Source organism: Scylla paramamosain, chromosome 27 (assembly GCF_035594125.1).
Source record: "Scylla paramamosain isolate STU-SP2022 chromosome 27, ASM3559412v1, whole genome shotgun sequence".
Lineage (NCBI taxonomy): Eukaryota > Metazoa > Arthropoda > Malacostraca > Decapoda > Portunidae > Scylla > Scylla paramamosain.
Window position 1 is genome coordinate 18,091,004 of NC_087177.1, and position 27,337 is coordinate 18,118,340.

Genomic DNA, 27,337 nt, shown 5'->3' on the forward strand with positions numbered 1-27,337 from the left:
GAAATGAAAGGACATTACGAGAAACGTATATTATGATTGTTTTTAAGTTCACAAAGTACGAAAAAGCTAAAAGCCATAAATTACACTCTTCATTGAAAAAAAAAAGTAAATAAAAAAATAAATACGATTTTTTTTTCCATTCTAATTCATCTTCACAGGTAACGAGGTGCCAAAATTCGGGCAAAGTTCAGTAAATTATATGAAATAAGAACATTATCAAAAAAATTAAATTTAGCTTTTTTTTTTTCGGACTGTTATGTACCAAACCCCTAAAGTGCATGCAAAGCCACCTATATGGGGAAATTAAACGTGTTTGCCAGAAAACTGTCTTATGAGTGCTTTTCAGCATGTTAGGAACCAACATGATAAAACCCAAGGAAGTCAATCTGTATGGGAATCCAAAACAAAATTACTGAAAACGTGTGTTTTCGGTGTTTTACGTACAAAACGCTAAAACGGATGGAAACTAACCAAAATGAAGAAATAGAATAACATTACGAAAAAGGTATATTTTGAGTGTTTTTGAAATTGTTACCTACAAAAAACGCGAAAATGGATGGAAAGCACTCTATATTGGGAAGCAAAAGTCACCAAAAAGCATGTTAGGCACCAAAACGTTAAATAATATGAAAGTAACTCTATATGGAAATCCAAAACAAAATTACTGGAAACGTGTCTTTTAAAAGATTTACGTAGAAAAACGCTAAAACGGAGGCAAACCAACCAATATGAAGGAATAGAATAATATTACCAAAAAAGTATATTTTGTGTGTTTTTGAGCTTGTTACATAAAAAGAAACTCGAAAATGGATGCAAAGCACTCTATATAAGGAAAAAAAAAGGACATAATGAGAAACGTGTATAATGAGTGTTTTATAGTTCACCAGAATCACAAGGCAAAAAACGCAAAAACTCGACTGTATGGAGAAGTTTCTAAGATACCAAAATACTTAAACTCATAAATAACACTCTTAATCAAGAAACAGAACAACTTTACTAAATGCGTGTATTTTGAGTGTTTTTATACATTCTTAGTTACCAAAACCCCAAATTCCATGCGAAACTAGCTTTATGTGGGAAAAAAATGACATTACCAGAAAAGTGTCATTGGGTGTTTTTGAGCGTGTTAGGCAATAAAGCACTAAAACGCAGGGCAATCACATTACATGGGAATAAAACCAACTTTTACGAAGAACTTGCCTTTTAGTGTTTTTGACACGCATTTAGTAAGGTTGCTCTGATTCTCAGTTAAGAGTGTTATTCATGAGTTTCAGCATTTACACGAGTTTTTGCGTTTTTTGCCTTTTGGATTTTTTTAACTATAAAACATTCATTATACATTTTTCTCGCAATGTTTTCTACGTAAAACACTGAGAAGACACGTTTTCAGTAATTTTCTTTTGGATTCCCACAGAGATTGAGTTCCTTATTATATATCGTTTTGGTGCCTAACATGCTGAAAAACACTCAAAAGACAGATTTCTGGTAACGTCTTTAATTTCCTCATATGGGAGGCTTTGAATGTCTTTTCAGTGTTTTTGAGCGTGTTAATTAATAAAGCACTAAAAGCCAGGGCAATTACATTACATAGGAATAAAACCAAATTTTACCAAGAACTGGCCTTTAAGCGTTTATGAGCTCCTTACATACCAAAACGCTAAAACGCATGCAAAATACATTTTATGGAGAAACAGAATAACATTACCAAATACATGTATTTTGAGTGTTTTTGATCATGTTATCTAAAAAAAACACTTAAATATATGCAACCTTAAGAACCTTAAGTTTGGGAAACGAAAGAACATTACGAGAAACGTGTATTATGATTGATTTTTAAGTTCCTTCATTACCAAAAAAGCTAAAACCCACAAATAACACTCTTTAGAAAAAAAAAATAAATAAATAAATAAAAAAATAAAAAAATGGGAATTTTTTGTTTTGTTTTTCATCTTCATAGGTAACGAATTGCCAAAATTCTGCCAAAATTCAGGGAATTTATGTGAAAAAAAGAACATTATCATGAAAGTTAATTATAGCTTTTTTTTCTCATTGTTATGTACCAAAACTTAAAGTGCATACAAAGCCACCTATATAGGGAAGTTAAACGACTTTACCAGAAACCTGTCTTTTCAATGTTTTTCAGCATGTTAGGCACCAATACGATAAATAATATGAAAATCAGTCAATATGTGAATCCAAAACAAAATTACTGAAAACGTGTCTTTTCAGTGTTTTACGTAGAAAAACGCGAAAGCAGATACAAACCATCCTATATGAAGAAATAGAATAACATTACCAAAAAGATATTTTTTGAGTGTTTTTGAGCTTGTTACCTACAAAAAATGCAAAAAATGGATGTAAAGCACTCTATATTACGAAAAAAAAGGACATTACGAGAAACGTGTATAATGAATGTTTTATAGTTTTAAAAGAACCACAAGGCAATAAACGCAAAAACTCATGTATATAGAGAAATTTTTACATACCAAAATGATGAAATGCATAAATAACACTTTTAATCAATAAACAGAGCTACCTTACCAAATTGTGTATTTTAAGTGTTTTTCACATTCTTAGTTACAAAAATGCCAAAATACATGCGAAACTAGCTTCATTTGGGAAAAAAAAGACATTATCAGAAAAGTGCCTTTTGAGTGTTTTTGAGCGTGATATACAACAAAGCACTAAAAAGCAGAACGATCACATTACATGAGAATAAAACCAATTTGTACGAAGAATTTGCCTTGAACCCCTTATTGTTTTTAACCCCTTATATACCAAACCGCTAAAACGCATGAAAAACAAACTTTATGGAGAAACAGAATAACATTACCAAAAACATGTATTTTGAGTGTTTTTGATCATGTTATCTATAAAAAGATTAAGTACATGCAAAGAACATTATGTTTCGGAAACAAAAGGACATTACGAGAAACGTGTATTATGAGTGTTTTTATTAGTTCTTTAAGTACCAAAAAGCTAAAACTCAGAAATAACACTCTTTATTTAGAAAATTAAAAATCAAAAAATAAAATAAATAGGATTATTTTTTTTTATTCATCTTCATAGGTACAGAGATGCCAAAATTCTGGGCAATTATGTGATAAAGAAATATTACCAAAAAAGTTAATTTTAGCTTTTTTATATACCAAACCCTAAAGTGCATGCAAAGCCTCCTATATGAGGAAATTAAACGACCTTATCAGAAATCTCTCTTTTGACTGTTGTTCAGCATGTTAGGAACTCACTCTATATGGGAATTCAAAACAAAATTACTGAAAACGTGTCTTCTCAGTGTTTTACGTAGAAAAACGCTAACACGGATGCAAACAAAACCAATATATAGAAATAGAAAAACATTACCAAAAAGGTATATTTTGAGTGTTTTTGAGCTTGTTACCTATAAAAAACACGAAAATTGATGCAAAGCACTCTATAATGGGAAAAAAAAGGACATCGCATGAAAAGTGTATAATGAGTGTTTTATAGTTCAAAAGAACCATAACACAAAAAAATGCAAAAACTAGTGTATATGAAGAAGTTTCTTCGATACAAAGATGCTGAAACTCATGAACAACTCTCTTAATTGATTACAATCTTACTGAATGTGTGTATTTTGAGTGCTTTTCACATTCTTAGTTACCAAAACCCCAAATTGCATGCGAAACCAGCTTTATGTGGGAAAAAAATTACATTACCAGAAAAATGTCTTTTGAGTGTTTTTCAGCGTGTTAGGCAAAGAAGCACTGAAAAGCTGGGCAATCACTTTACATTGGAATAAAACCCATTTTTAATAAGAAATTGCCTTTTAATTTTTTTTGAGCTCCTTATATACAAAAACACTAAAACGCATGCGAAATACACTTTATGGTGAAACATAACAACATTACCAAAAACATGTATTTTGAGTGTTTTTGATCATATTTCCAATAAAAACGTTTAAATGACATTACCAGAAAAATGTCTTTTAAGTATTTTTGAGCGTGATATGTAACAAAGCACTAAAAAGCAGAAAAATCACATAACTTGGGTATAAAACCAATCTTTACGAAGAACTTGCCTTTGTTTTTTTTTTTTTAACTCCTTACATACCAAAACGCAAAAACGCATGTAAAACACCCTTTATGGAGAAATAGAGTAACATTACCAAAAAAAAGTATTATGATTTTGATTGATTTTGAGGTTTTTGGTAACTAAGAATCTGAAAAGCACTCAAAATACACGCATTTAGTAAGGTTATTCTGTTTCTTATTTAAGAGTGTTATTCATGAGTTTCAGCATTTTGGTATCTAAGAAATCTCTCCATATACACGAGTTTTTGCGTTGTTTGCTTTGTGGTTCTTTTGAACTATAAAACTCTCATTATACACTTTTCTTGCAATGTCCTTTTGTTTCCCAATATAGAGTACTTTGCATCAATTTTCGTGTTTTTGTAGGTAAAACGCTCAAAACACTCAAAATATACATTTTTGGTAACGTTTTTCTATTTCTTGATATTGGTTAGTTTGCATCCGTTTTAACGTTTTTCTATATAAAACACTGAGAAGACACGTTTTTAGTAACTTTGTTTTGGATTCCCATAGAGAGTGAGATCCTTATTATTTATCGTTTTTCCCTGCTTTTTAGAGCTTTATTGCCTACCACGCTCAAAAACACTCAAACACACTTTTCTGGTAATGTCATTTTTTTCCCACATGAAGCTAGTTTCGCATGGAATTTGGGGTTTTGGTAACTAAGAATGCAAAAAAAACATTCAAAATACACGCATTTAGTAAAGTTGTTCTGTTTCTTGATTAAGAATATTATTCATGAGTTTCAGTATTTTGGTATCTTAGAAACTTCTCCATACAGTCGAGTTTTTGCGTTTTTTGCCTTGTGATTCTGGTGAACTATAAAACACTCATTAAACACGTTTCTCATTATGTCCTTTTTTTTCCTTATATAGAGTGCTTTGCATCCATTTTCGAGTTTCTTTTTATGTAACAAGCTCAAAAACACAAAATATAATTTTTTTGTAATGTTATACTATTCCTTCATATTGGTTGGTTTGCCTCCGTTTTAGCGTTTTTCTACGTAAATCTTTTAAAAGACACGTTTCCAGTAATTTTGTTTTGGATTTCCATATAGAGTGACTTTCATATTATTTATCGTTTTGGTGCCTAATATGCTTTTTGGTGACTTTTGCTTCCCAATATAGAATGCTTTCCATCCATTTTCGCGTTTTTTGTAGGTAACAATTTCAAAAACACTCAAAATATACCTTTTTGGTAATGATATTCTATTTCTTAATTTTTTGTAAGTTTGCATCCGTTTTAGCGTTTTGTACGTAAAACACCGAAAAGACACGTTTTCAGTAATTTTGTTTTAGATTCTCATATAGATTGACTTCCTTGGGTTTTATCATGTTGGTTCCTAACATGCTGAAAAAACACTCATAAGACAGTTTTCTGGCAAAGACGTTTAATTTCCCCATATAGGTGGCTTTGCATGCACTTTAGGGGTTTGGTACATAACAATCCGAAAAAAAGCTAAATTTAACTTTTTTATAATTTTCTTATTTCATATAATTTCCTGAACTTTGCCCGCATCTCGTTACCTGTGAAGATGAATAACAATGAAAAAAAACTCGTATTTTTTATTTATTGATTTTTTTTTTTAAAAAAAGAGTGTAATTTGTGGCTTTTAGCTTTTTCGTACTTAATGAACTTAAAAACACTCATAATATATGTTTTTCGTAATGTCCTTTCATTTCCCAAAAATACGGTTCTTTGCATATATTTAAGCGTTTTTATTGTTAACATGATCAAAAACACTCAAAATACATGTTTTTGGTAATGTTATTCTGTTTCACCATCAAGTGTATTTTGCATGCATTTTAGTATTTTGGTATATAAGGAGCTCAAATACACTTAAAGGCAAGTTCTTGTTAAAAATTGGTTTTATTCCAATGTAATGTGATTGCCCTGCTTTTTAGTGCTTTATTGCCTAACACGCTCAAAAACACTCAAAAGACATTTTTCTGGTAATGTCATTTTTTTCCCACAAAAAGCTGGATTCGCATGTAATTTAGGGTTTTGGTAATTAAGGACGTGAAAAGCACTCAAAATACACGCATTTAGTAATTTTGTTCTCTTTCTCAATTAACAGTGTTGTTCCAGAGTTTCAGCATTTTGGAATGTAAGAAACTTCTCAATATACACGAGTTTTTGCGTTTTTTACCTTGTAGTTCTTGTGAAACTATAAAACGCTCATTATACACGTTCCTCGTAATGTCCTTTTGCTTCCCAATATAGAGTGCTTTCCATCCATTTTTGCGTTTTTTGTAGGTAACAATTTCAAAAGCACTTAAAATATACCTTTTTGGTAATGTTATTTTATTTCTTCATATTGGTTGGTTTACATCCGTTTTAGCGTTTTTCTACGTAAAACACCGAAAAGACACGTTATTAGTAATTTTGTTTTGGATTCCCATATAGATTGATTTCCATGTTATTTATCGTGTTGGTTCCTAACACGCTGAAAAATACTCATATGACCGTTTTCTGGCAAAAACGTTTAATTTCCCCATATAGGTGGCTTTGCATGCACTTTTGGGGTTTGGTACATAACAGTTCGAAAAAAAAGCTAAATTTAACTTTTTTGATAATGTTCTTATTTCACATAATTTCCTGAAATTTGCCCGAATTTTGGCATTTCGGTACCTGTGAAGATGAATAAGAAAGAAAAAAAATACTGTATTTTTTTTTATTTACTTATTTATTGTTTCTCAATAAAGAGTGTTATTTGTGGCTTTTAGCTTTTTGGTAATTAATGAACTTAAAAACACTCCTAATACTCGTTTCTCGTAATCTCCTTTCGTTTCCAAAAAATAGTGTTCTTTGCATTTATTTAAGCGTTTTTATTGGTAACATGATCAAAAACACTCAAAATACATGTTTTTGGTAATGTTATTCTGTTTCACCATAAAGAGTGTTTTGCATGCGTTTTAGTGTTTTGGTATATAAGGAGCTCATAAACACATATATGCAAGTTCTTGGTAAAAATTCGTTTTCCTCCAATGTAATGTGATTGCCCTCCTTTTTAGTGCTTTATTTCCTATCACGCTCAAAAATACTCAAAAAACACTTTTCTGGTAAAGTCTTTTTTTTTCCCACAAATCTATTTTCGCATGCAATTTGTAGCTTTGCTAAGAATGTGAAAAGCACTCAAAATACAAGCATTTATTAAGGCTGTTCTGTTTCTCAATTAGGAGTGTTATACATGAGTTTTAGCATTTTTGTATCTAGGAAACCTCTCCATATACACGAGATTTTGCGTTTTTTGCCTTGTGATTCTTTTGAACTATAAAACACTCATTATACACTTTTCTTGCAATGTCCTTTTGTTTCCCAATATAGAGTGCTTTGCATCAATTTCCGCGTTTTTTGTAGGTAACATGCTCAAAAACACTCAAAATATACCTTTTTAGTAACGTTTTTCTATTTCTTGATATTGGTTGCTTTGCATCCGTTTTAGCGTTTTTCTACGTAAAACACTGAGAAGACACGTTTTCAGTAGCTTTTTTTTTGGATTACCATATAGAGTGAGTTCCTTATTATTTATCGTTTTGGTGCCTAACATGCTAAAAAACACTCAAAACACATATTTCTGGTAAGGTCGTTTAATTTCCTCATATAGGAGTCTTTGCATGCGCTTTAAGGTTTAGTACATAACAGTCCGTAAAAAAAAACGGAAATTAACTTTTTTGATAATATTGTTTTATCATATGATTGCCCTGAATTTTCGCAGAATTTTGGCATCTCGGTACCTATGAATATGAATAACAAAAAAAAAAAAAAAACTATTTTTTTATATTTTTATATTTTTATTTTCTAAATAAAGAGTGTTATTGGTGGGTTTAAGCTTTTTTGGTACTTAAGGAACTTAAAAAAACACTCATAATACATGTTTCTCTTAATATCCTTTTGTTTCCCAAACATAATGTTCTTTGCATGTAATTAAGCGTTTTTATATATAACAATATCAAAAACACTGAAAATACATGTTTTTCGTAAGGATGTTTTGTATCCTTAATTAAGAGTGTTGTTTCTGAGTTTCAGCATTTTCGTATCTGATAATTTTTTTTTTTTTTTGCGATTTTTGCCTTGTGGCTGTTGTGAATCTATAAAACACTCATTATACACGTTTCTCATAATGTCCTTTTCTATCCCAATATAGAGTGCTTTCCATCCATTTTCGCGTTTTTTGAAGGTAAGAAGCTCAAAAACACTCAAAATATACCGTTTTGGTAATGTTATTCTATTTCTTCATATTCGTTGGTTTCCATCCTATTTAGCGTTTTTCTACGTAAAACACTGAAAAGACACTTTTTCCGTAATTTTTTTAATGGATTCCCACATTTAGTGACTTCCATATTATTTATCGTTTTGGTACCTAACATGCTGAAAAAAACACAAAAGACAGGTTTCTGGTAAGGTCGTTTAATTTCCCCATATAGGTGGCTTTGGATGTACTTTAGGGTTTGGTACATAACAGTCCGAAAAAAAAAAGCTAAAATTAACTCTTTTTAATAATGTTCTTTTTTCACATAATATGGTACTTAAATTTGGTACTTAAAGAACTTAAAAACACTTATAATACACGTTTCTCGAAATGTCCCTTCGTGTCCCAAACATAAGATTCTTTGCATGTATTTAAGCATTTTTATAGGTAACATGATCAAAAACACTCAAAATACATGCTTTTGGTAATGTTATTCTGTTTCTGAATAAAGGGTGTTTTGCATGCGTTTTAGCGTTTTGGTATATTAGGAGCTCAAAAATACTTAGAAAAAACACTTGATAAAAGTTGATTATATTTCCATGTAATGTGATTGCCCTGATTTTTAGTGCTTTATTGCCTATGATGCTAAAAAAAAAAAAAAAAACACTTAGATGACACTTTTCTGGTAATGTCATTTTTTTCCCCAAATAAAGCTACTTTCACATAAAATTTGGGGTTTTGGTAACTAAGAATGTGAAAAACACAAAATACACGCATTTGGTAAGGTTGTTCTGTTTCTCAATTAAGAGTGTTATTCAGGAGTTTCACCATTTTGGTATCTAAGAAACTTCTCCATATATACGAGTTTTTGCGTTTTTTGCCTTGTGCTTCTTGAGAATATATAAAACACTCATTATACACGTTTCTCGTAATGTCATTTTGTTAACCAATCTAGAGAGCTTTCCATCCATTTTCGCGTTTTTTTTTTTTTTTTTTGTAAAAAAGCTCAAAAATACTCAAAATATACCTTTTTGGTAATCTTATTCTATTTTTTTCATGTTGGCTAGTTTGCATCTGTTTTAGCATTTTTCTACTTAAAACACGGAAAAGACACGTTTTCAGTAATTTGTTTTGGATTCCCAAATAGACTGAATTCCATATTGTTAATTGTTTTGGTGACTAACATGCTGAAAAACACTTGAAACACAAGTTTCTCGTAAAGTCGTTTAATTTCCCCATATAGTTGGCTTTGCATGCACTTTTTGGTTTTGTGCATAACAGTCAGAAAAAAAAAGCTAAAATTAACTTTTTTGATAATGTTCTTTTTTCATATAATTTCCCTGAAATTTGCCAGAATTTTGTGATCTCGGTACCTATGAAGAAGAATAACAAAAAAAAAAATCCTATTTATTTATTTACTTTTTTTTCTCTCTATATAGATGTTTTAGCTTTTTGGTACTTATGGAACTTAAAAAGACTCATAATAAACGTTTCTCCTAATGTCCTTTTGTTTCCCAGACATAGGGTTTTTTGCATTTATCAAAGTGTTATTAGAGGTAACATGATCAAAAACTCTCAAAATACATGTTTTTGGTAATGTTAATATGTTTCCCCATAAAGGGTGTTTTGCATGCGTTTTAGCGTTTTGGTATATAAGGAGCTCAAAAACACTCAAAAGACACTTTTCTGGAAATGTAATTTTTTTTTTTACCACATAAAGCTAGTTTTGCATGCAATTTGGGGTTTTGGTAACTAAGAATGTGAAAAACAGTCAAAATACACGCATGTCGTAAGGTTGTTCTGTATTCTCAATTAAGAGTGTTATTCCTCAGTTTCAGCATTTTGGTATCTAAGAAACTTATCCATATACACGAGTTTTTGCGTTTTTTGCCTTGTGGTTCTTGTGAAACTATAAAACACTCATTATACAATTTTCTCGTAATGTCCTTTTGTATCTCAATATGGAGTGCTTTCTATCTATTTTCGCGTTTTTTGTAGATAAGAAGCTCAAAAATACTGAAAATATACCTTTTTGGTAATGTTATTCTATTTCTTCATATTCGTTGGTTTGCATCCGTTTTAGCGTTTTTCTACGTAAAACACTGAAAAGACACTTTTTCAGTAATTTTCTGATGGATTCCCATATTGAGTGACTTCCATATTATATATCGTTTTGGTGACTAACATGCTGAAAAACACTCAAAAGACAGGTTTCTCGTAAAGTCGTTTAATTTCCTCATATAGGTGGCTTTGCATGCACTTTAAGGTTTGGTACATCACAGTCCGAAAAAAAGTTAAAATTAAATTTTTTTCATAATTTTCTTTTTTCACATAATTTTCCTGAATTTTGCCAGAATTTTGGCATCTTGGTACCTATGAAGATGAATAACAAAAAAAATAAATAAATTCCTATCTTTTTATTCATTTATTTATTTTTTTTCTATAAACAGTGTTATTTATGGGTTTTAGCTAAATGGTACTTAAAGAACTTAAAATCACTTGTAATACATGTTTCTCGAAATGCCCTTTAATTTCCCAAACATAAGGTTCTTTGCATGTATTTAAGATTTTTTATAAGTAACATGATTAAAAAACAGTCAAAATACATGTTTTTGGTAATGTTATTCTCTTTCTCCATAAAGGGTGTTTTGCATTCGTTTTAGCGTTTTGATACATAAGGAGCTCAAAAACACTTAAAGGCAAATTGTTAGTAAAAGTTAGTTTTATTCCCATGTAATATGATTGCCCTGCTTTTTAGTGCTTTATTGTCTATCATCCAAAAAAAAAAAAAAAAAAAAAACACTTAAAAGACACTTTTCTGGTAATGTCACTTTTTTCCCACATAAAGCTACTTTCACATAAATTGGGGTTTTGGTAACTAAGAATGTGAAAAACATTCAAAATACACGCATTTGGTAAGGTTGTTCTGTTTCTCAATTTAGAGTGTTATTCAGGAGTTTCAGCATTTTGGTATCTAAGAAACTTCTCCATATATATGAGTTTTTGCGTTTTTTGCCTTGTGATTCTTGAGAATCTATAAAACACTCATTATACACGTTTCTCATAATGTCCTTTTGTTAACCAATAGAGAGAGCTTTGCATCCATTTTCGTGTTTTTTGTAAGTAAAAAGCTAAAAAAACACTCAAATTATACCTTTTTGGTAATCGTATTCTATTTCTTCATATTGGTTGGTTTGCATCCGTTTTAGCGTTTTTCTACGTAAAACACGAAAAAGACACGTTTAAAATAATTTTGTTTTTTTAATTCCCACATAGAATGACTTCAATATTATTTATTGTTTTGGTGACTAACATGCTGAAAAACACTAGAAACAGAGGTTTCTCATAAAGTCGTTTAATTTCTCCATATAGTTGGCTTTGCATTCACTTCATGGTTTCGTACATAACAGTCCGAAAAAAAAAAGCTAAAATTAACTTTGTTCGATAATGTTCTTTTAACACATAATTTCCCTGAATTTTTTCAGAATTTTGGCATCTCAGTACCTATGAAGAAGAATAAAAAAAAAATCCTATTTTTTAATTATTTCTTTATTTTTTCTCTATAAAGAGGTTTTAGCTTTTTGGTACTTATAGAACTTAAAAACACATAATACACGTTTCTCATAATGTCCTTTCGTTTCCCAGACATAGGGTTCTTTGCATGTATTTAAGCGTTTTTAGAGGTAACATGATCAAAAACACTCAAAATAAATGTTTTTGGAAATGTTAATCTGTTTCTCCATAAAGGGTGTTTTGCATGTGTTTTAGCGTTTTGGAATATAGGGAGTTAAAAAACACTTAAAAGTTGGTTTTATTCCCATGTAATGTGATTCCCCTCCTTTTTAGTGCTTTATTGCCTAAATCTCTCAAAAACCTTCAAAAGATACTTTTCTGGTAATGTCATTTTTTTTCCCACATAAAGGTTGTTTTGCATGCAATTTGGGGTTCTAGTAACTAAGAATGTGAAAAACACTCAAAATACACGCATGTTATTCTTTTTCTTAATTAAGAGTGTTATTTAGGAGTTTCAGCATTTTGGTATCTAAGAAACTTCTCCATATACACTAGTTTTTGCGTTTTTTGCTTCGTGGTTCTTGTGAAACTATAAAATACTCTTTATACACGTTTCTCGTATTGTCTTTTTATTTCTCAATGTGCTTTGCATCCATTTTCACGTTTTTTTGTTGGTCACAAGCACAAAAATACTTAAAATATACCTTTTTGGTAATGTTATTCTCTTTCTTCATATTGGTCTCTTTGCATCCGTTTTAGCGTTTTTTACGTAAAACACTGAAAAGACACGTTTTCAGGAATTTTGTTTTGGATTCCCATATACAGTGACTTCCATATTATTTATCGTTTTGGTGCCTAACATGCTGAAAAACACTCAAAAGACAGTTTGTTAAGTCGTTTAATTTCCCCATATAGATGGCTTTGCATGCACTTTAAGGTTTGGTACATAACAGTCCGGAAAAAAAAGCTAAAATTAACTTTTTCGATAATATTCTTTTATCCACATAATTTCCCTGAATTTTAACAGAATTTTGGCATCTCGGTACCTGTGAAGACGAATAACAAAAAAAAAATTATTATTTTCTTTTATTTCATTTATTTATTTTTATTTTTTTATTTATTTTTTGTTTCTTCATAAAGAATGTTATTTGTGGGTTTTAGCTTTTTGGTATTTAAGTAACTTAAAAACACTTATAATACACGTTTCTCATAATGTCCTTTCGTTTCCCAAACATAGGATTCTTTGCATGGATTTAAGCGTTTTTATAGGTAACATGATCAAAAACACTCAAAATACATGTTTTTTGTAATGTTATTTTGTTTTTCCATAAAGGATTTTTTGCATTCGTTTTAGCGTTTTGGTATATAATGAGCTAAAAAATATTTAACGGCAAGTTCTTGGTAAAAGTTTTTTTTTATTCACATGTAATGTGATTGCCCTTCTCTTAAGTACTTTATTGCCTAACACGCTGATAAACACTCAAAAAACATTTTCAGGCAATATAATTTTTTCCCCAAATAAACCTAGTTTCGCATGCAATTTCGTGTTTTGGTAAGTAAGAAAGTGAAAAACACTCAAAATACACGCATTTGGTAAGGTTTTTCTCTATCTCAATCAAGAGTGTTATTCATGAGTTTCAGTATTTTGGTATCTAAGAAACTTTTGCCTTGTGGTTGTTGTGAAACTGTAAAACACTCATTATACAGGTTTCTCGTAATGTCCTTTTGTTTCCCAATATAGAGTGCTTTCCATCCATTTTCGCGTTTTTTGTAGGTAACAGGCTCAAAATCTCTCAAAATATACCTTTTTGGCAATGTTATTCTATTTCTTCATATTGGTTTGTTTTCATTTGTTTTAGCGTGTTTCTACGTAAAACACTGAAAAAAAACAAGTGTTAAATTATTTTGTTTTGGTTTTTGATTTGGTACATAACAGTCCGAAAAAATAAAGCTTAAATTAACTTTTTTGATAATATTCTTTTATCATATAATTGCCCTGAATTTTCCAGAATTTTGGCATCTCGGTACCTATGAAGATAAATAAAAAAAATAAAAAAATCCTTTTTTTATTTTTTATTTATTTATTTATTTCTCAATAAAGAGTGTTATTTGTGGGATTTACCTTTTAGGTACTTAAGGAACATAAAAACACTCATAATACACGTTTCTCGTAATGTCCTTACGTTTCCCAAACATAAGGTTCTTTGCATGTATTTAAGCTTTTTTTATAGATAACATGATCATAAACACTCAAAATACAAGGTTTTGGTAACGTTATTCTGTTTCTTCATAAAGTGTGTTTTGCATGCGTTTTAGCAGTTTTGTATATAAGGAGCTCAAAAACACTTAAAGGCCAGTTCTTGGTAAAAAATTGTTTTATTCCAATGTAATGAGATTGTCCTGTTTTTGAGTGCTTTATTACCTATCACATTGAAAAACATTGAAAAGATACTTTTCTGGTAAATTCATTTTTTTTCCCCACAAAACAATTTTTGCTTGTAATTTCGGGTTTTTGGTAACTAAGAATGTGAAAAGCACTCAAAATACACGCATTTAGTAAGGTTGTTCTGTTTCTCAACTAAGAGTGTTATTCATGAGTTTCAGCATTTTGTTATCTAAGAAATCTCTTCATATACACGAGTTTTTGCGTTGCTTGTTTTGTGATTCTTTTGAACTATAAAACACTCATTATACACTATTCTTGCAATGTCCTTTTGTTTCCCAATATAGAGTGCTTTGCATCAATTTTCGCGTTTTTTGTAGGTAACAAGCTCAAAAACACTCAAAATATACCTTTTTAGTAACGTTTTTCTATTTCTTAATATTGGTTGGTTTGCATCCGTTTTATCGTTTTTCTACGTAAAACACTGAGAAGACACGTTTTCAGCAACTTTTTTTTGGATTCCCATATAGAGTGAGTTCCTTATTATTTATCATTTTGGTGCCGAACATGCTAAAAAAAAAAAAATTCAAAACACATTTCTGGTAATGTCGTTTAATTTCCTCATGCACTTTAAGGTTTGGTACATAACAGTCCGAAAAAAAAGCTGAAATTAACTTTTTTGATAATATTCTTTTATCATATGATTGCCCTGAATTTTCCCAGAATTTTGGCATCTCGGTACCTATGAATATGAATAACAAAAAAAAAAAAAAAAAAATTATTTTCTTAATAAAGAGTGTTATTTGTGGGTTTTAGCTTTTTGGTTTTTAAGGAACTTAAAAAACACTCATAATACACGTTTCTCGTAATGTCCTTTTGTTTCCCAAACATAATGTTCTTTGCATGTATTTAAGCCTTTTTTATAGATAACATGATCAAAAACACTCAAAATACATGTTTTTGGTAATGTTATTCTGTTTCTCCATAAAGTTTGTTTTGTATGCGTTTTAGCGGTTTGGTATATAAGGAGCTCAAAAACACTTAAAGGGAAGTTTTTGGTATAAATTGGTGTTATTCCAATGTAATATGATTGCCCTGCTTTTTTAGTGCTTTATTGCCTATCACGCTCAAAAACACTTAAAAGATACTTTTCTGGTTTTTTCCTCACATAAAGGTGGTTTCGCATGCAATTTGGAGTTTTGGTAACTAAGAATGTGAAAAGCACCCAAAATACACGCATTTAGTAAGGTTGTTCTGTTTCTCAATTAAGAGTGTTATTCATGAGTTTCAGCATTTTGGTATCTGGGAACCTTCTCCATATACAAGAGTTTTTGTTTTTTTGCCTTTTGGTTCTTTTGAACTATAAAAAAGACTCATTATACACTTTTCCTGCAAAGTCCTTTTGTTTTCTAATATAGAGTGCTTTGCATCAATTTTTGCGTTTTTTGTAGGTAACAAGCTCAAAAATACTCAAAATATATCTTTTTGGTAATGTTTTTCTATTTCTTGATATAGGTAGGTTAGCGTTTTTCTACGTAAAACAAAGAAAAAACACGTTTTCAGCAATTTTGTTTTCGATTCTCATATAGAGTGAGTTCCTTATTATTAATCGTTTTGGTGCCTAACATGCTGAAAAATACTCAAAAAACAGATTTCTGGTAAGGTCTTTTAATATCCGCCTTTGCATGCACTTTAGGGTTTGGTACATAACAATCCGAAAAAAGCTAAAATTTACTTTTTTGATAATTTTTGTTTTATCATATAATAGCCCTGAATTTTTCCAGAAATTTGGCATCTCGGTACCTATGAAGATTAATAAAAAAAAAATCCTATTTTTTTATTTTCTTACTTTTTTTTTTCTTAATAAAGAGTGTTATTTTGTGGGTTTTAGCTTTTTCGTACTTAAGGAACTTAAAAAACACTTATAATACACGTTTCTCGGAATGTCCTTTCGTTTCGCAAACATAAGGTTTTTTGCATGTATTTAAGCGTTTTTATAGATAACATGATCAAAAACACTTAAAATATATGTTTTTGGTAATTTTATTCTGTTTCTCCATAAAAAGGTGTTTTGCATGCGTTTTAGCGTTTTGGTATGTAATGAGTTCGAAAACACTTAAAGGAAAGTTCTTGGTAAAAGTTGTTTTTATTCCCATGTAATGTGATTGTCCTGCTTTTTAGTGCTTTATTGCCTAACAAGCTCAAAAACAGTCAAAAGACACTTTTCTGGTAATGTCATTTTTTTTCCCACATAAAGCTAGTTTTGCATGGAATTTGGGGTTTTGGTAACTAAGAATGTGAAAAAACTCAAAACTCAGGCATTTAGTAAGGTTGTTCTATTTCTTAATTAAAAGTGTTGTTCATGAGTTTCAGCTTTTTGGTATGTAAGAAACTTCTTTATGTACACGAGTTTTTGAGTATTTTACCTTGTAGTTCTTGTCAAACTATAAAACACTCATACACGTTTCTCGTAATGTCCTCTTCTTTGCCAATATAAAGTGGTTTCTATCCATTTTTGCATTTTTTTGTAGGTAACAAGCTCAAAAACACATCAAAATATATCTTTTTGATAATGTTATTCTATTTCTTCATATTGGTTGGTTTGCATCCGATTTAGCGTTTTTCTACGTAAATCACTGAAAAGACACGTTTTAAGTAATATTGTTGAAAATGCTGAAAAAACACTCAAAAGATAGGTTTCTGGTAAAGTCGTGTGATTTCCCCATATAGGTGGATCTGCATGCACTTCAGAGTTTGTACATAACTCCGGAAAAAAGCTAAAATTGTTTTTTTTATAATGATTTTTTTTTTACAAAATTTCCATGAATTTTGCCAGAATTTTGGCATCTCGGTACCTATGAAGATAAATAACGAAAAAAAAAATTCTCTATATAAAGAGTTATTTGTGGGTTTTAGCTTTTTGTTACTTAAGGAACTTAAAAACACTCATAATACAGGATTTTCGTAATTAATAATTACGTTTTAGCGTTTTGGTATATAAAAAGCTCAAAAACACGTAAAGGCAGGTTCTTGGTAAAAGTTGGTGTTATTTTCATATAATGTGATTGCTCTCCTTTTTAGTGCCTTAGTGCCTATCACGCTCAAAAACACTCAAAAGACACTTTTCTTTTAATGTTATTTTTTCCCACATAAAGCTAGTTTTGCATGCAATTTTTTTTTTGGGTAACTAAGAATGTGAAAAGCACTTAAAATACATGCATTTGGTATGGTTGTTCTGTATTTTTAATTAAGAGTGTTATATCTGAGTTTCAGCATTTTGGTATCTAAGAAACTTCTCCATATGCACCGAGTTTTTTGCGATTTTTGCCTTGTAGCTATTGTGAAACTATAAAACACTCGTAATGTCCTTTTGTATCCCAATATAGAGTGCTTTCCATACATTTTCGCGTTTTTTGAAGGTAAGCTCAAAAACACTCAAATATACCTTTTTAGTAATGTTATTCTAATTCTCCATATTCGTTGGTTTGCATTCAATTTAGCGTTTTTCTACGTAAAACACTGAAAAGACACTTTTTCAGTAATTTTGTGATGGATTCCCACATTGACTGACTTCCATATTATTTATCGTTTTGGTGCCCAACATGCTGAAACAAAAAAAAAAAAAAACTCAAAAAAACAGGTTTCTGGTAAGGACGTTTAATTTCCCCATATAGGTGGCTTTGCATGCACTTTAGGGTTTGGTACATAACAGTCCGAAGAAAAAAAAAAGCTAAAATTAATTTTTTTCATAATGTTCTTTTTCACATTATTTACCTGAATTTTTCCAGAAATTTGGCATCTTGGTACCTATGAAGATGAATAACAAAAAATAAATAAATTCCTATCTTTTTATTTATTTTATTTTTTCTATAAACAGTGTTATTTATTAATTTTAGCTAAATGGTACTTAAAGAACTTAAAAACACTCGTAATACATGTTTCTCGAAATGTCCTTTAATTTACCAAACATAAGGTTCTTTGCATGTATTTAAGAGTTTTTATAGGTAACATGATCAAATACACTCAAAATACATATTTTTGGTAATGTTATTCTGTTTCTCCATAAATGGTGTTTTGCATTCGTTTTAGCGTTTAGGTATATAAGGAGCTCAAAAACACTTAAAGAGAAGTTCTTATTAAAAGTTAGTTTTATTACTATGTAATGTGATTGTCCTGATTTTTAGTGGTTTATTGCCTAGCATGCTAAAAAAAAAAACAGACACTTTTCTGGTAATGTCATTTTTTTCCCACATAAAGATACTTTTACATAAAATTTGGGGTTTTGGTAACTAAGAATGTGAAAAACACTCAAAATACACGCATTTGGTAAGGTAGTTCTGTTTCTCAATTCAGAGCGTTATTCAGGAGTTTCAGCATTTTGGTATCTAAGAAACTTCTCCATATATATGAGTTTTTGCGTTTTTTGCCTTGTGATTCTTGAGAATCAAAAAAATACATGTTTTTGGTAATGTTAATCTGTTTCTCCATAATGGGTGTTTTGCATGTGTTTTAGCGTTTTGGTATATAAGGAGTTAAAAAACACTTAAAGACAAATTCTTGGTAAAAGTTGGTTTTATTCCCATGTAAGTTGATTGCCCTCCTTTTTAGTGCCTTATTGCCTAACTCTCAAAAACCCTCAAAAGACACTTTTCTGGTAATGTCATTTTTTTTCCCACATAAAGCTAATTTTGCATGCAATTTGGGGTTGTAGTAACTAAGAATGTGAAAAACACTCAAAATGCACGCATTTAGTAATGTTATTCTGTTTCTTAATTAAGAGTGTTATTCAGGAGTTTCAGCATTTTGGTATCTAAGAAACTTCACCATATACAAAAGTTTTTGCGTTTTTTTGGTTTGTGGTTCTTGTGAAACTATAAAATACTCTTTATACACGTTTCTCGTATTGTCTTTTTGTTCCCCAATATAGAGTGCTTTTGCATCCATTTTTGCGTTTTTTTTTTGTTGGTTACAAGGTCAAAAACACTTAAAATATATCTTTTAGGTAATGTTATTCTATTTCTTCATATTGGTCTGTTTGCATCCGTTTTAGCATTTTTTACGTAAAACACTGAAAAGACACGTTTTCAGTAATTTTGTTTTGGATTCCATTATAGAGTGACTTTAATAATTTTTTTTATCGTTTTGGTGCCTAACATGCTGAAAAATACTCAAAAGACAGTTTTCTTGTAAAGTCGTTTAATTTCCCCATATAGATGGCTTTGCATGCAATTTAGGGTTTGGTAAATAACAGTCCGAAAAAGAAAAGTTGAATTAGCTTTTTCGATAATATTCTTTTATCCACATAATTTCCCTGAATTTTAAAAGAATTTTGGCTTCTCAGTATCTATAAAGATGAATTACAAAAAAAAAAAATTATTTTCATTTATTTCATTTATTTATTTATTTATTTTATTTATTTATTTTTTTTTTTTTTTGGTTTCTTTATAAAGAGTGTCATTTGTGGGTTTTAGCTTTTTTGGTATTTAAGTAACTTAAAAACACTTATAATACACGTTTCTCGTAATGTCCTTTCGTTTCCCAAATATAGGATTCTTTGCATGTATTTAAGCGTTTTTATTGGTAACATAATCAAAAACACTGAAAATACATATTTTTCTAAAGTTATTGTGTTTCTCCATTAGGTATTTTTTTCATTCGTTTTAGCGTTTTGGTATGTAAGGAGCTCAAAAATATTTAACGGCAAGTTCTTGGTAAAAGTCTGTTTTATTCACATGTAATGTGATCGCCCTTCTTTTAAGTACTTTATTGCCTAACACGCTCATAAACACTCAAAAGACATTTTCTGGCAATATAATTTTTTCCCCACATAAACCTAGTTTCGCATGCAATTTCGTGTTTTGGTAACTAAAAATGTGAAAAACACTCAAAATACACGCATTTGGTAAGGTTGTTCTGTATCTTAATCAAGAGTGTTATTCATGAGTTTCAGCATTTTGGTATCTAAGAAACTTTTGCCTTGTGGTTGTTGTGAAACTATAAAACACTCATTATACAGGTTTCTCGTAATGTCCTTTTGTTTCCCAATATAGAGTGGTTTGCATCCATTTTCGCGTTTTTTGTATGTAACAGGCTCAAAAACACTCAAAATATACATTTTTGGCAATGTTAATTTATTTCTTGATATTGGTTTGTTTGCATCCGTTTTAGCGTGTTTCTACGTAAAACACTGAAAAGACATGTGTTAAGTGATTTTGGTTTGGATTCCCATATAGAGTGACTTCCATATTATTTATTGTTTTGGTGCCTAACATGCTGAAAAACACTCAAAAGACAGGTTTCCGGTAAAGTCGTTTAATTTCCCTATAGAGGTGGCTTTGCATGCAATTTAGGTTTTGATACATAACTGTCCGAAAAGCTAAAATTAACTTTTTTGATAATGTTCTTTTTTCCACATAATTTCCCTGAATTTTGCCAGAATTTTGGCATATCGGTACCTAGAAAGAAGAATAAAAAAAAAATACTTTTTTTTTTGTTTCTCTATAAAGAGTGTTATTTGTGGGTTTTAGCTTTTTGGTGCTTAAGGAATTTAATAACATTCATAATACACGTTTCTCGTTTCCCAAACATAGGGTTCTTTGCATGTATTTAAGAGTTTTTATAGGTAACATGATAAAAAACACTCAAAATACATGTTTTTGGTTATGTTATTCTGTTCCTTCATAAAGGGTGTTTTGCATGCGTTTTACCGTTTTGATATGTTAGGAGCTGAAAAACACTTAAAGGCAAGTTCTTGGTAAAAGTTGGTTTTATTCCCATGTAATGTGATTGCCCTGCTTTTTAGTGCTTTATTGCCTAACACGCTCAAAAACACTCAAAAGACACTTTTCTGGAAATGTCTTTTTTTTTTTTTCTTTTCATATAAAGCTAGTTTCGTATTCAATTTGGGGTTTTGGTAACCACAAATGTGAAAAAACACTCAAAATAATAGCATTTGGTTAGGTTATTCTGTTTCTCAATTAAGAGTGTTATTCATGAGTTTCAGCGTTTTGGTATCTAAGAATCTGAAAAACACTTATAATGCACGTTTCTCGTAATGTTCCTTTTTTTCCTCATTTAGGGTGCTTTGCATGCATTTTGGCATTTTATTTTTCACGGAAGAGCTGAAAATACTGCAAATACACGCATTTGGTAATAAGAACATAAGAACATAAAAAATAAGTAAATATGCAAGTAGGCATCAGGCCTACACGTGGCAGTACTTGTATGAAATATGCCTACGTATTTCCACCTATCATTCCCATCTATAAATGTGTAATTTTCTCTTACAGTGCCAAATGCCTCAGCACTAACAGCTTGATTACTAAGTCCGTTCCAATCATCTACTACTGTATTTGAAAACCAATTCCTTCCTGTTTCCTTTTTGAACATCAAGTTTTCAGGCTCAAGCCTGAAAACTTGATGAGAACATAATTTTTCTTGTTCTATCATGGTTACAGATTCTAAGAATTTTCCTTATGTTCCCCTTGTTATAACCCATATACCACTTAAAGACTTCTCTCAGATCCACTCTTAACCTACGTCTCTCTAAAGAAAGTAAATTTAACAGCTTGAATCTCGCTTCGTAAGGAATACTCCTCATCCCCTGTATCCTTTTAGTCATTCTCATTTGAAGTGATTCTAATAGACCTTTATCCTTCCTGTGATGTGGTGACCAGAATAGGACTGCGTAGTCTAGATGAAGTCTGACCAGCGCTAAATGTAACTTTAATATTACTTCGGTAGTTTTACTTTTAGCACTCCTGAAAATGAATCATAATACACTATTTGCTTTGTTTCTGGCCTCTTTGCATTGCTTTCTTAGACGGAGTTCAGAGCTAACTTTAAATCTCAAATCTTTTTCTAACCCTGAACCTAACAGAACTTGGTTGTTCATTGTGTAACTACTGTGTGGGTTTCTTCTACTTACGCTAAGTGCTTTGCATTTGTTGATATGAAAATGCATTTGCCATCTCTCTGTCCATTCGTTCATCCTATCTAAATCTGAATGCAAGGCGATTTGACCTAATTAATCTACATACTTTCGTGTCATCCGCAAATTTACTACTAATTCCACTATCCAAGTCATTGACATATATTACAAACAACATCGGCCCTAATACTAATAATCCCTTTGTCACCCCACTAATTACTTGACCCCACTCGGATTTAGAGCCGTTTATTACAACATTCTGTCGCCTGCCGTTTGGCCATGACCTTATCCAGATTACTTATAACCTTTTTCCAATTCTTAAATACTGTGGAATATATTTCATCTGGTCCTGGTGACTTGAACTTTTCAGCTTATCTATCTCCTGTTCCACTATCTCTTTAGTTATGGTAATATCTGTCAGCTTCTCATTTTCTTCTACTCTAAATATCTTGTCACTATTCGGCAAATCCTGCATGTTTTCCTGGGTAAAGACAGTTAAAAAATACTCGTTTACAATTTTACTAATCTCCTCCCAACAACTAAGCAGGTCCCATTCTGCTGTCTTTAAGGAACTATTGTTTCTCTATTTTTCGTCTTATATACCTGATAAAATCCCTTGGGGTCCATCTTCGCTTGGCTGGCTACCTTTAATTCATAACTATTTTAAGCTTTCCTTGTTAAACTCCTGACTTTTCTAATTCATTATATTATGGCCTTAAAACCTCTTCCCTTGTCTTTAATCTCATATATACTTCTCTTTCGCCCTATGTAATGTTTTAACCTCAGTCATCCATTTAGGATCATTCTTTTGCGATCTTATTCTTCTGTAAGGATATTCTCTAACTGTCCTGAATGTAATTTATCAACGAAATATTTATTTCGCTTCTCTATAAAGGGTGTTTTGCTTGAGTTTTAGCGTTTCTGTACATAAGAACCTTTAAAACATGTTTTTAGTAATGTTATTTTGTATTCCTTCATGGAGCGCTTTCCATGCTTTTGAGCGTTTTGGTGTCTAACACGTTGAAAAACACTCAAAAGACACGTTGATGATAATGTCGTTTCGTTTCCCGATAAAGGGGGCTTCCAAAGCATTTTGTCTTTTGGTACTTAACAATATAAAAAAAAGTTTAAGTAAAAGTTTTCGGTAGAGTTCTTTTTCCATATAAAGTTCTAATTATGTGTTTTTGAATCTTAGTACCTAAATGCGTGTATTTTGAGTTTTTTTTACAATCTTAGTTATCAAAACCCCAAATTCCATGCGAAACTAGATTTATGTGGGAAAAAAATGACATTAGTAATATTAATCTGTTTCACCATAAAGAGTGTTTTGCATGCGTTTTAGTGTTTTGATATATATAAGGAGCTCAAAAAACACTTAAAGGCAAGTTCTTGGTAAAAATTCGTTTTCCTCTAATGTAATGTGATTGCCTTTCTTTTTAGTGCTTTATTGCCTATCACGCTCAAAAACACTCAAAAGACACTTTTCTGGTAGTCTTTTTTTTTTTTTTCCACAAATCTATTTTCGCATGCAATTTGGGGTTTTGGTAACTAAGAATGTGAAAAGCACTCAAAATACACGCATTTAGTAAGGTTGTTCTGTTTCTCAGTTGAGTGTTATTCATGAGTTTCAGCATTTTGGTATCTAGGAACATTCTCCATATACACGAGTTTTTGTGTTTCTTGCCTTTTGGTTCGTTTGAACTATGAAAAACTCATTATACACTTTTCTTGCAATGTCCTTTTGTTTTCTTATGTAGAGTGGTTTGCATCAATTTTCCCGTTTTTTTGTAGGTAACAAGCACAAAAACACTCAAAATATACCTTTTTGGTAATGTTTTTCTATTTGTTGATATTGGTTGGTTTGCATCCGTTTCAGCGTTTTTCTACGTAAAACACTGAAAAGTTTTCAGCAATTTTGTTTTGGATTCTCATATAGGGTGACTTCCTTATTATTTATCGTTTTGGTGCCTAACATGCTGAAAAACACTAAAAAAAACAGATTTCTGGTAAGGTCGTTTAATTTCCTGATATAGGAGTCTTTGGATGCACTTTAGGGTTTGGTATATAACAATCCGAAAAAAAAAACTAAAATTAACTTTTTTGATAATTTTCTTTTATCATATAACAGCCCTGAATTTTCCCAGAATTTTGGAATCTCGGCACCTATGAAGAAAAATAAAAAAAAAAAAATATCCTATTTTTTTATTTTCTTACTTTTTTTTCTAAATAAAGAGTGTTATTTGTGGGTTTTATCTTTTTGGTACTTAAGGAACTTAAAAACACTTATAATACACATTTCTCGTAATGTCCTTTCGTTTCGCAAACATAAGGTTCTTTATATGTATTTAAGCCTTTTTATAGATAAGATGATCAAAACCCCAAAAATATATGTTTTTGGTAATTTTATTCTGTTTCTCCATAAAAGGTGTTTTGCATGCGTTTTAGCGTTTTGGTATGTAATGAGCTCAAAAACACTTAAAGGCAAATTCTCGGTAAAAGTTGTTTTTAATCCCATGTAATGTTATTACCCTGCTTTTTAGTGCTTTATTGCCTAACACGCTCAAAACACTCAAAAGACACTTTTCTGATAATATCATTTATTTCCCACATAAAGCTAGGTTTTCATGGAATTTGGGAATGTGAAAAAGAATGTGAAAAAAAACTCAAAACACAGGCATTAATAAGGTTTTTCTATTTCTTAATTAAAAGTGTTATTCATGATTTTCAGCATTTTGGTAGGTAAGAATTTTTTCTAATACACACTTTTGGTAAGGTATTTCTGTTTCAAAATTAAAAGTGTTATTCATGAGTTTCATCTTTTTTGGTATGTAAGAAACTTCTTTATGTACACGAGTTTTTTAGTTTTTTACCTTGTGGTTCTTGTCAAACTATAAAACACTCATACACGTTTCTCGTAATGTCCTTTTCTTTGCCAATATAAAGTGCTTTTCATCCATTTTTTGCTTTTTTTGTAGGTAACAAGCTCAAAAACATATCAAAATATATCTTTTTGGTAATGTTATTCTATTTCTTCTTATTGGTTGGTTTACATCCGTTTTAGCGTTTTTTTAAGTAAATCACTGAAAAGACACGTTTTCAGTAATATTGTTGAAATTGCTGAAAAACACTCAAAAGACAGGTTTCTGGTAAAGTCGTGTAATTTCCCCATATAGGTGGATTTGCATGCACTTCAGGGTTTGTACATAACTCCGGAAAAAGGCTAAAATTATTTTTTTTATAAAGATTTTGTTTACAAAATTTCCATGAATTTTGCCAGAATTTTGGCATCTCGGTACCTATGAAGATGAATAACAAAAAAATTTCCCTCTATAAAGAGTGTTATTTGTGGGTTTTAGCTTTTTGGTACTTAAGGAACTTAAAAACACATAAAACACGATTTTTTTAATGTTCTTTTGTTATACAAACATAGGGTCCTTTACATGTATTTAAGCGTTTTTATAGGTTACATGATAAAAAAAAAACTCAAAATACATGTTTTTGGTAATATTATTCTGTTTCTCCAAAAAGGGTGTTTTGCATGCGTTTTAGCAATTTGGTATGTAAGGAGTTAAAAAACACTTAAAGGCAAGTTCTTCGTAAAAGTTGGTTTTATTCCCATGTAATGTGATTGTTCTGCTTTTTAGTCCTTTGTTGCATATCACGCTCAAAAACACTAAAAAGACACTTTTTTTGGTAGTCATTTTTTTTTTTTTCCACATAAAGGTAGTTTCGCATGTAAATTGGGATTTTCGTAACTAAGAATGTGAAAAACACTCAAAATACACACATTTGGTAAGGTAGTTTTGTTTCTCAATTAAAAGTGTTATTCATACATTTCAGCATTTTGGTATGTATGAAACTTCTCTATATACACGAATTTTTGCGTTTTTTTGCCTTCTGGTTCGTGTGAAACTATAAAACACTCATTATACACGTTTTTCGTAATGTTCTTTTGTTTTCCAATATAGAGTGCTTTCCATCCATTTTCGCATTTTTTGTAGGTAACAAACTGAAAAACACTCAAAATATATCTTTTTGGTAATGTTATTGTATTTCTTCATATTGGTTGGCTTGCATCCGTTTTAGCGTTTTTCTTCGTAAATCACTGAAAAGGCACGTTTTCAGTAGTATTGTTGAAATTGCTGGAAAAAACACTCAAAAGACAGATTTCTGGTAAAGTCGTGTAATTTCTCCATATAGGTGGCTTTGCATGCACTTTTGGGTTTGGTACATAATTCCGGAAAAAGCTAAAAAAAAATTTATTATAATGTGTTTTTTACATAATTTCCATGAATTTTCCCTGAATTTTGGCATCTTCATACCTATTTAGATGAATAACAAAAAAGAAAAATCTATTTTTTTAGTTATTTATTTTTTCTTTATTTGTGGGTTTTAGTTTTTTGGTACTTAGGGAACTTAAAAAACAATCATAATACACGATTTTCGTAATGTCCTTTCGTTTCACAGACATAGGGTTCTTTGCATGTATTTAAGCGTTTTTATAGGTAACATGATCAAAAACACTCAAACTAATGTAACAAAATAATGTATAAATGTAATTTGGTATTTTCGTAACTAAGAGTGTGAAAAACACTCAAAATACACACATTTGGTAAGGTAGTTCTGTTTCTCAATTAAAAGTGTTATTCATGAGTTTTAGCATTTTGGTATGTAAGAAACTTCTCTATATACACGAGTTTTTGCGTTTTTTGTCTTGTGGTTCTTGTGAAACTATAAAACAATCATTATACACGTTTCTCTAAATGTCCTTTTTTCTTCCCAATATAGAGTGCTTTTACATCCATTTTCGCGTTTTTTTGTAGGTAAAAAGCCCCAAAACACGTTTTGGTAATGTTATTCTATTTCTTCATATTCGTTGCTTTGCATCCGTTTTAGCGTTTTTTCTACGTAAAACGCTGAAAAGACACGTTTTCAGTAATTTTGTTTTGGATTCACATATTGACTAACTTCCATATTATTTATTGGTTTAGTGCCTAACATACTGAAAAACACTGAAAAGACAGGTTTCTGGTAAAGTCGTTTAATTTCCTCATATAGGTGGCTTTGCATGCACTTTAAGATTTGGTAAATAACAATCCGAAAAAAAAGCTATTATTAACTTTTTTGATAATGTTCTTTTTTTCACATAAATTCCCTGAATTTTGGCAGAATTTTTTATTTTTTTTTATTTTTTTTTCTCTTTAAAGAGTGTTATTTGTGGGTTTTAACGTGTTGGTACTTAAGGAACT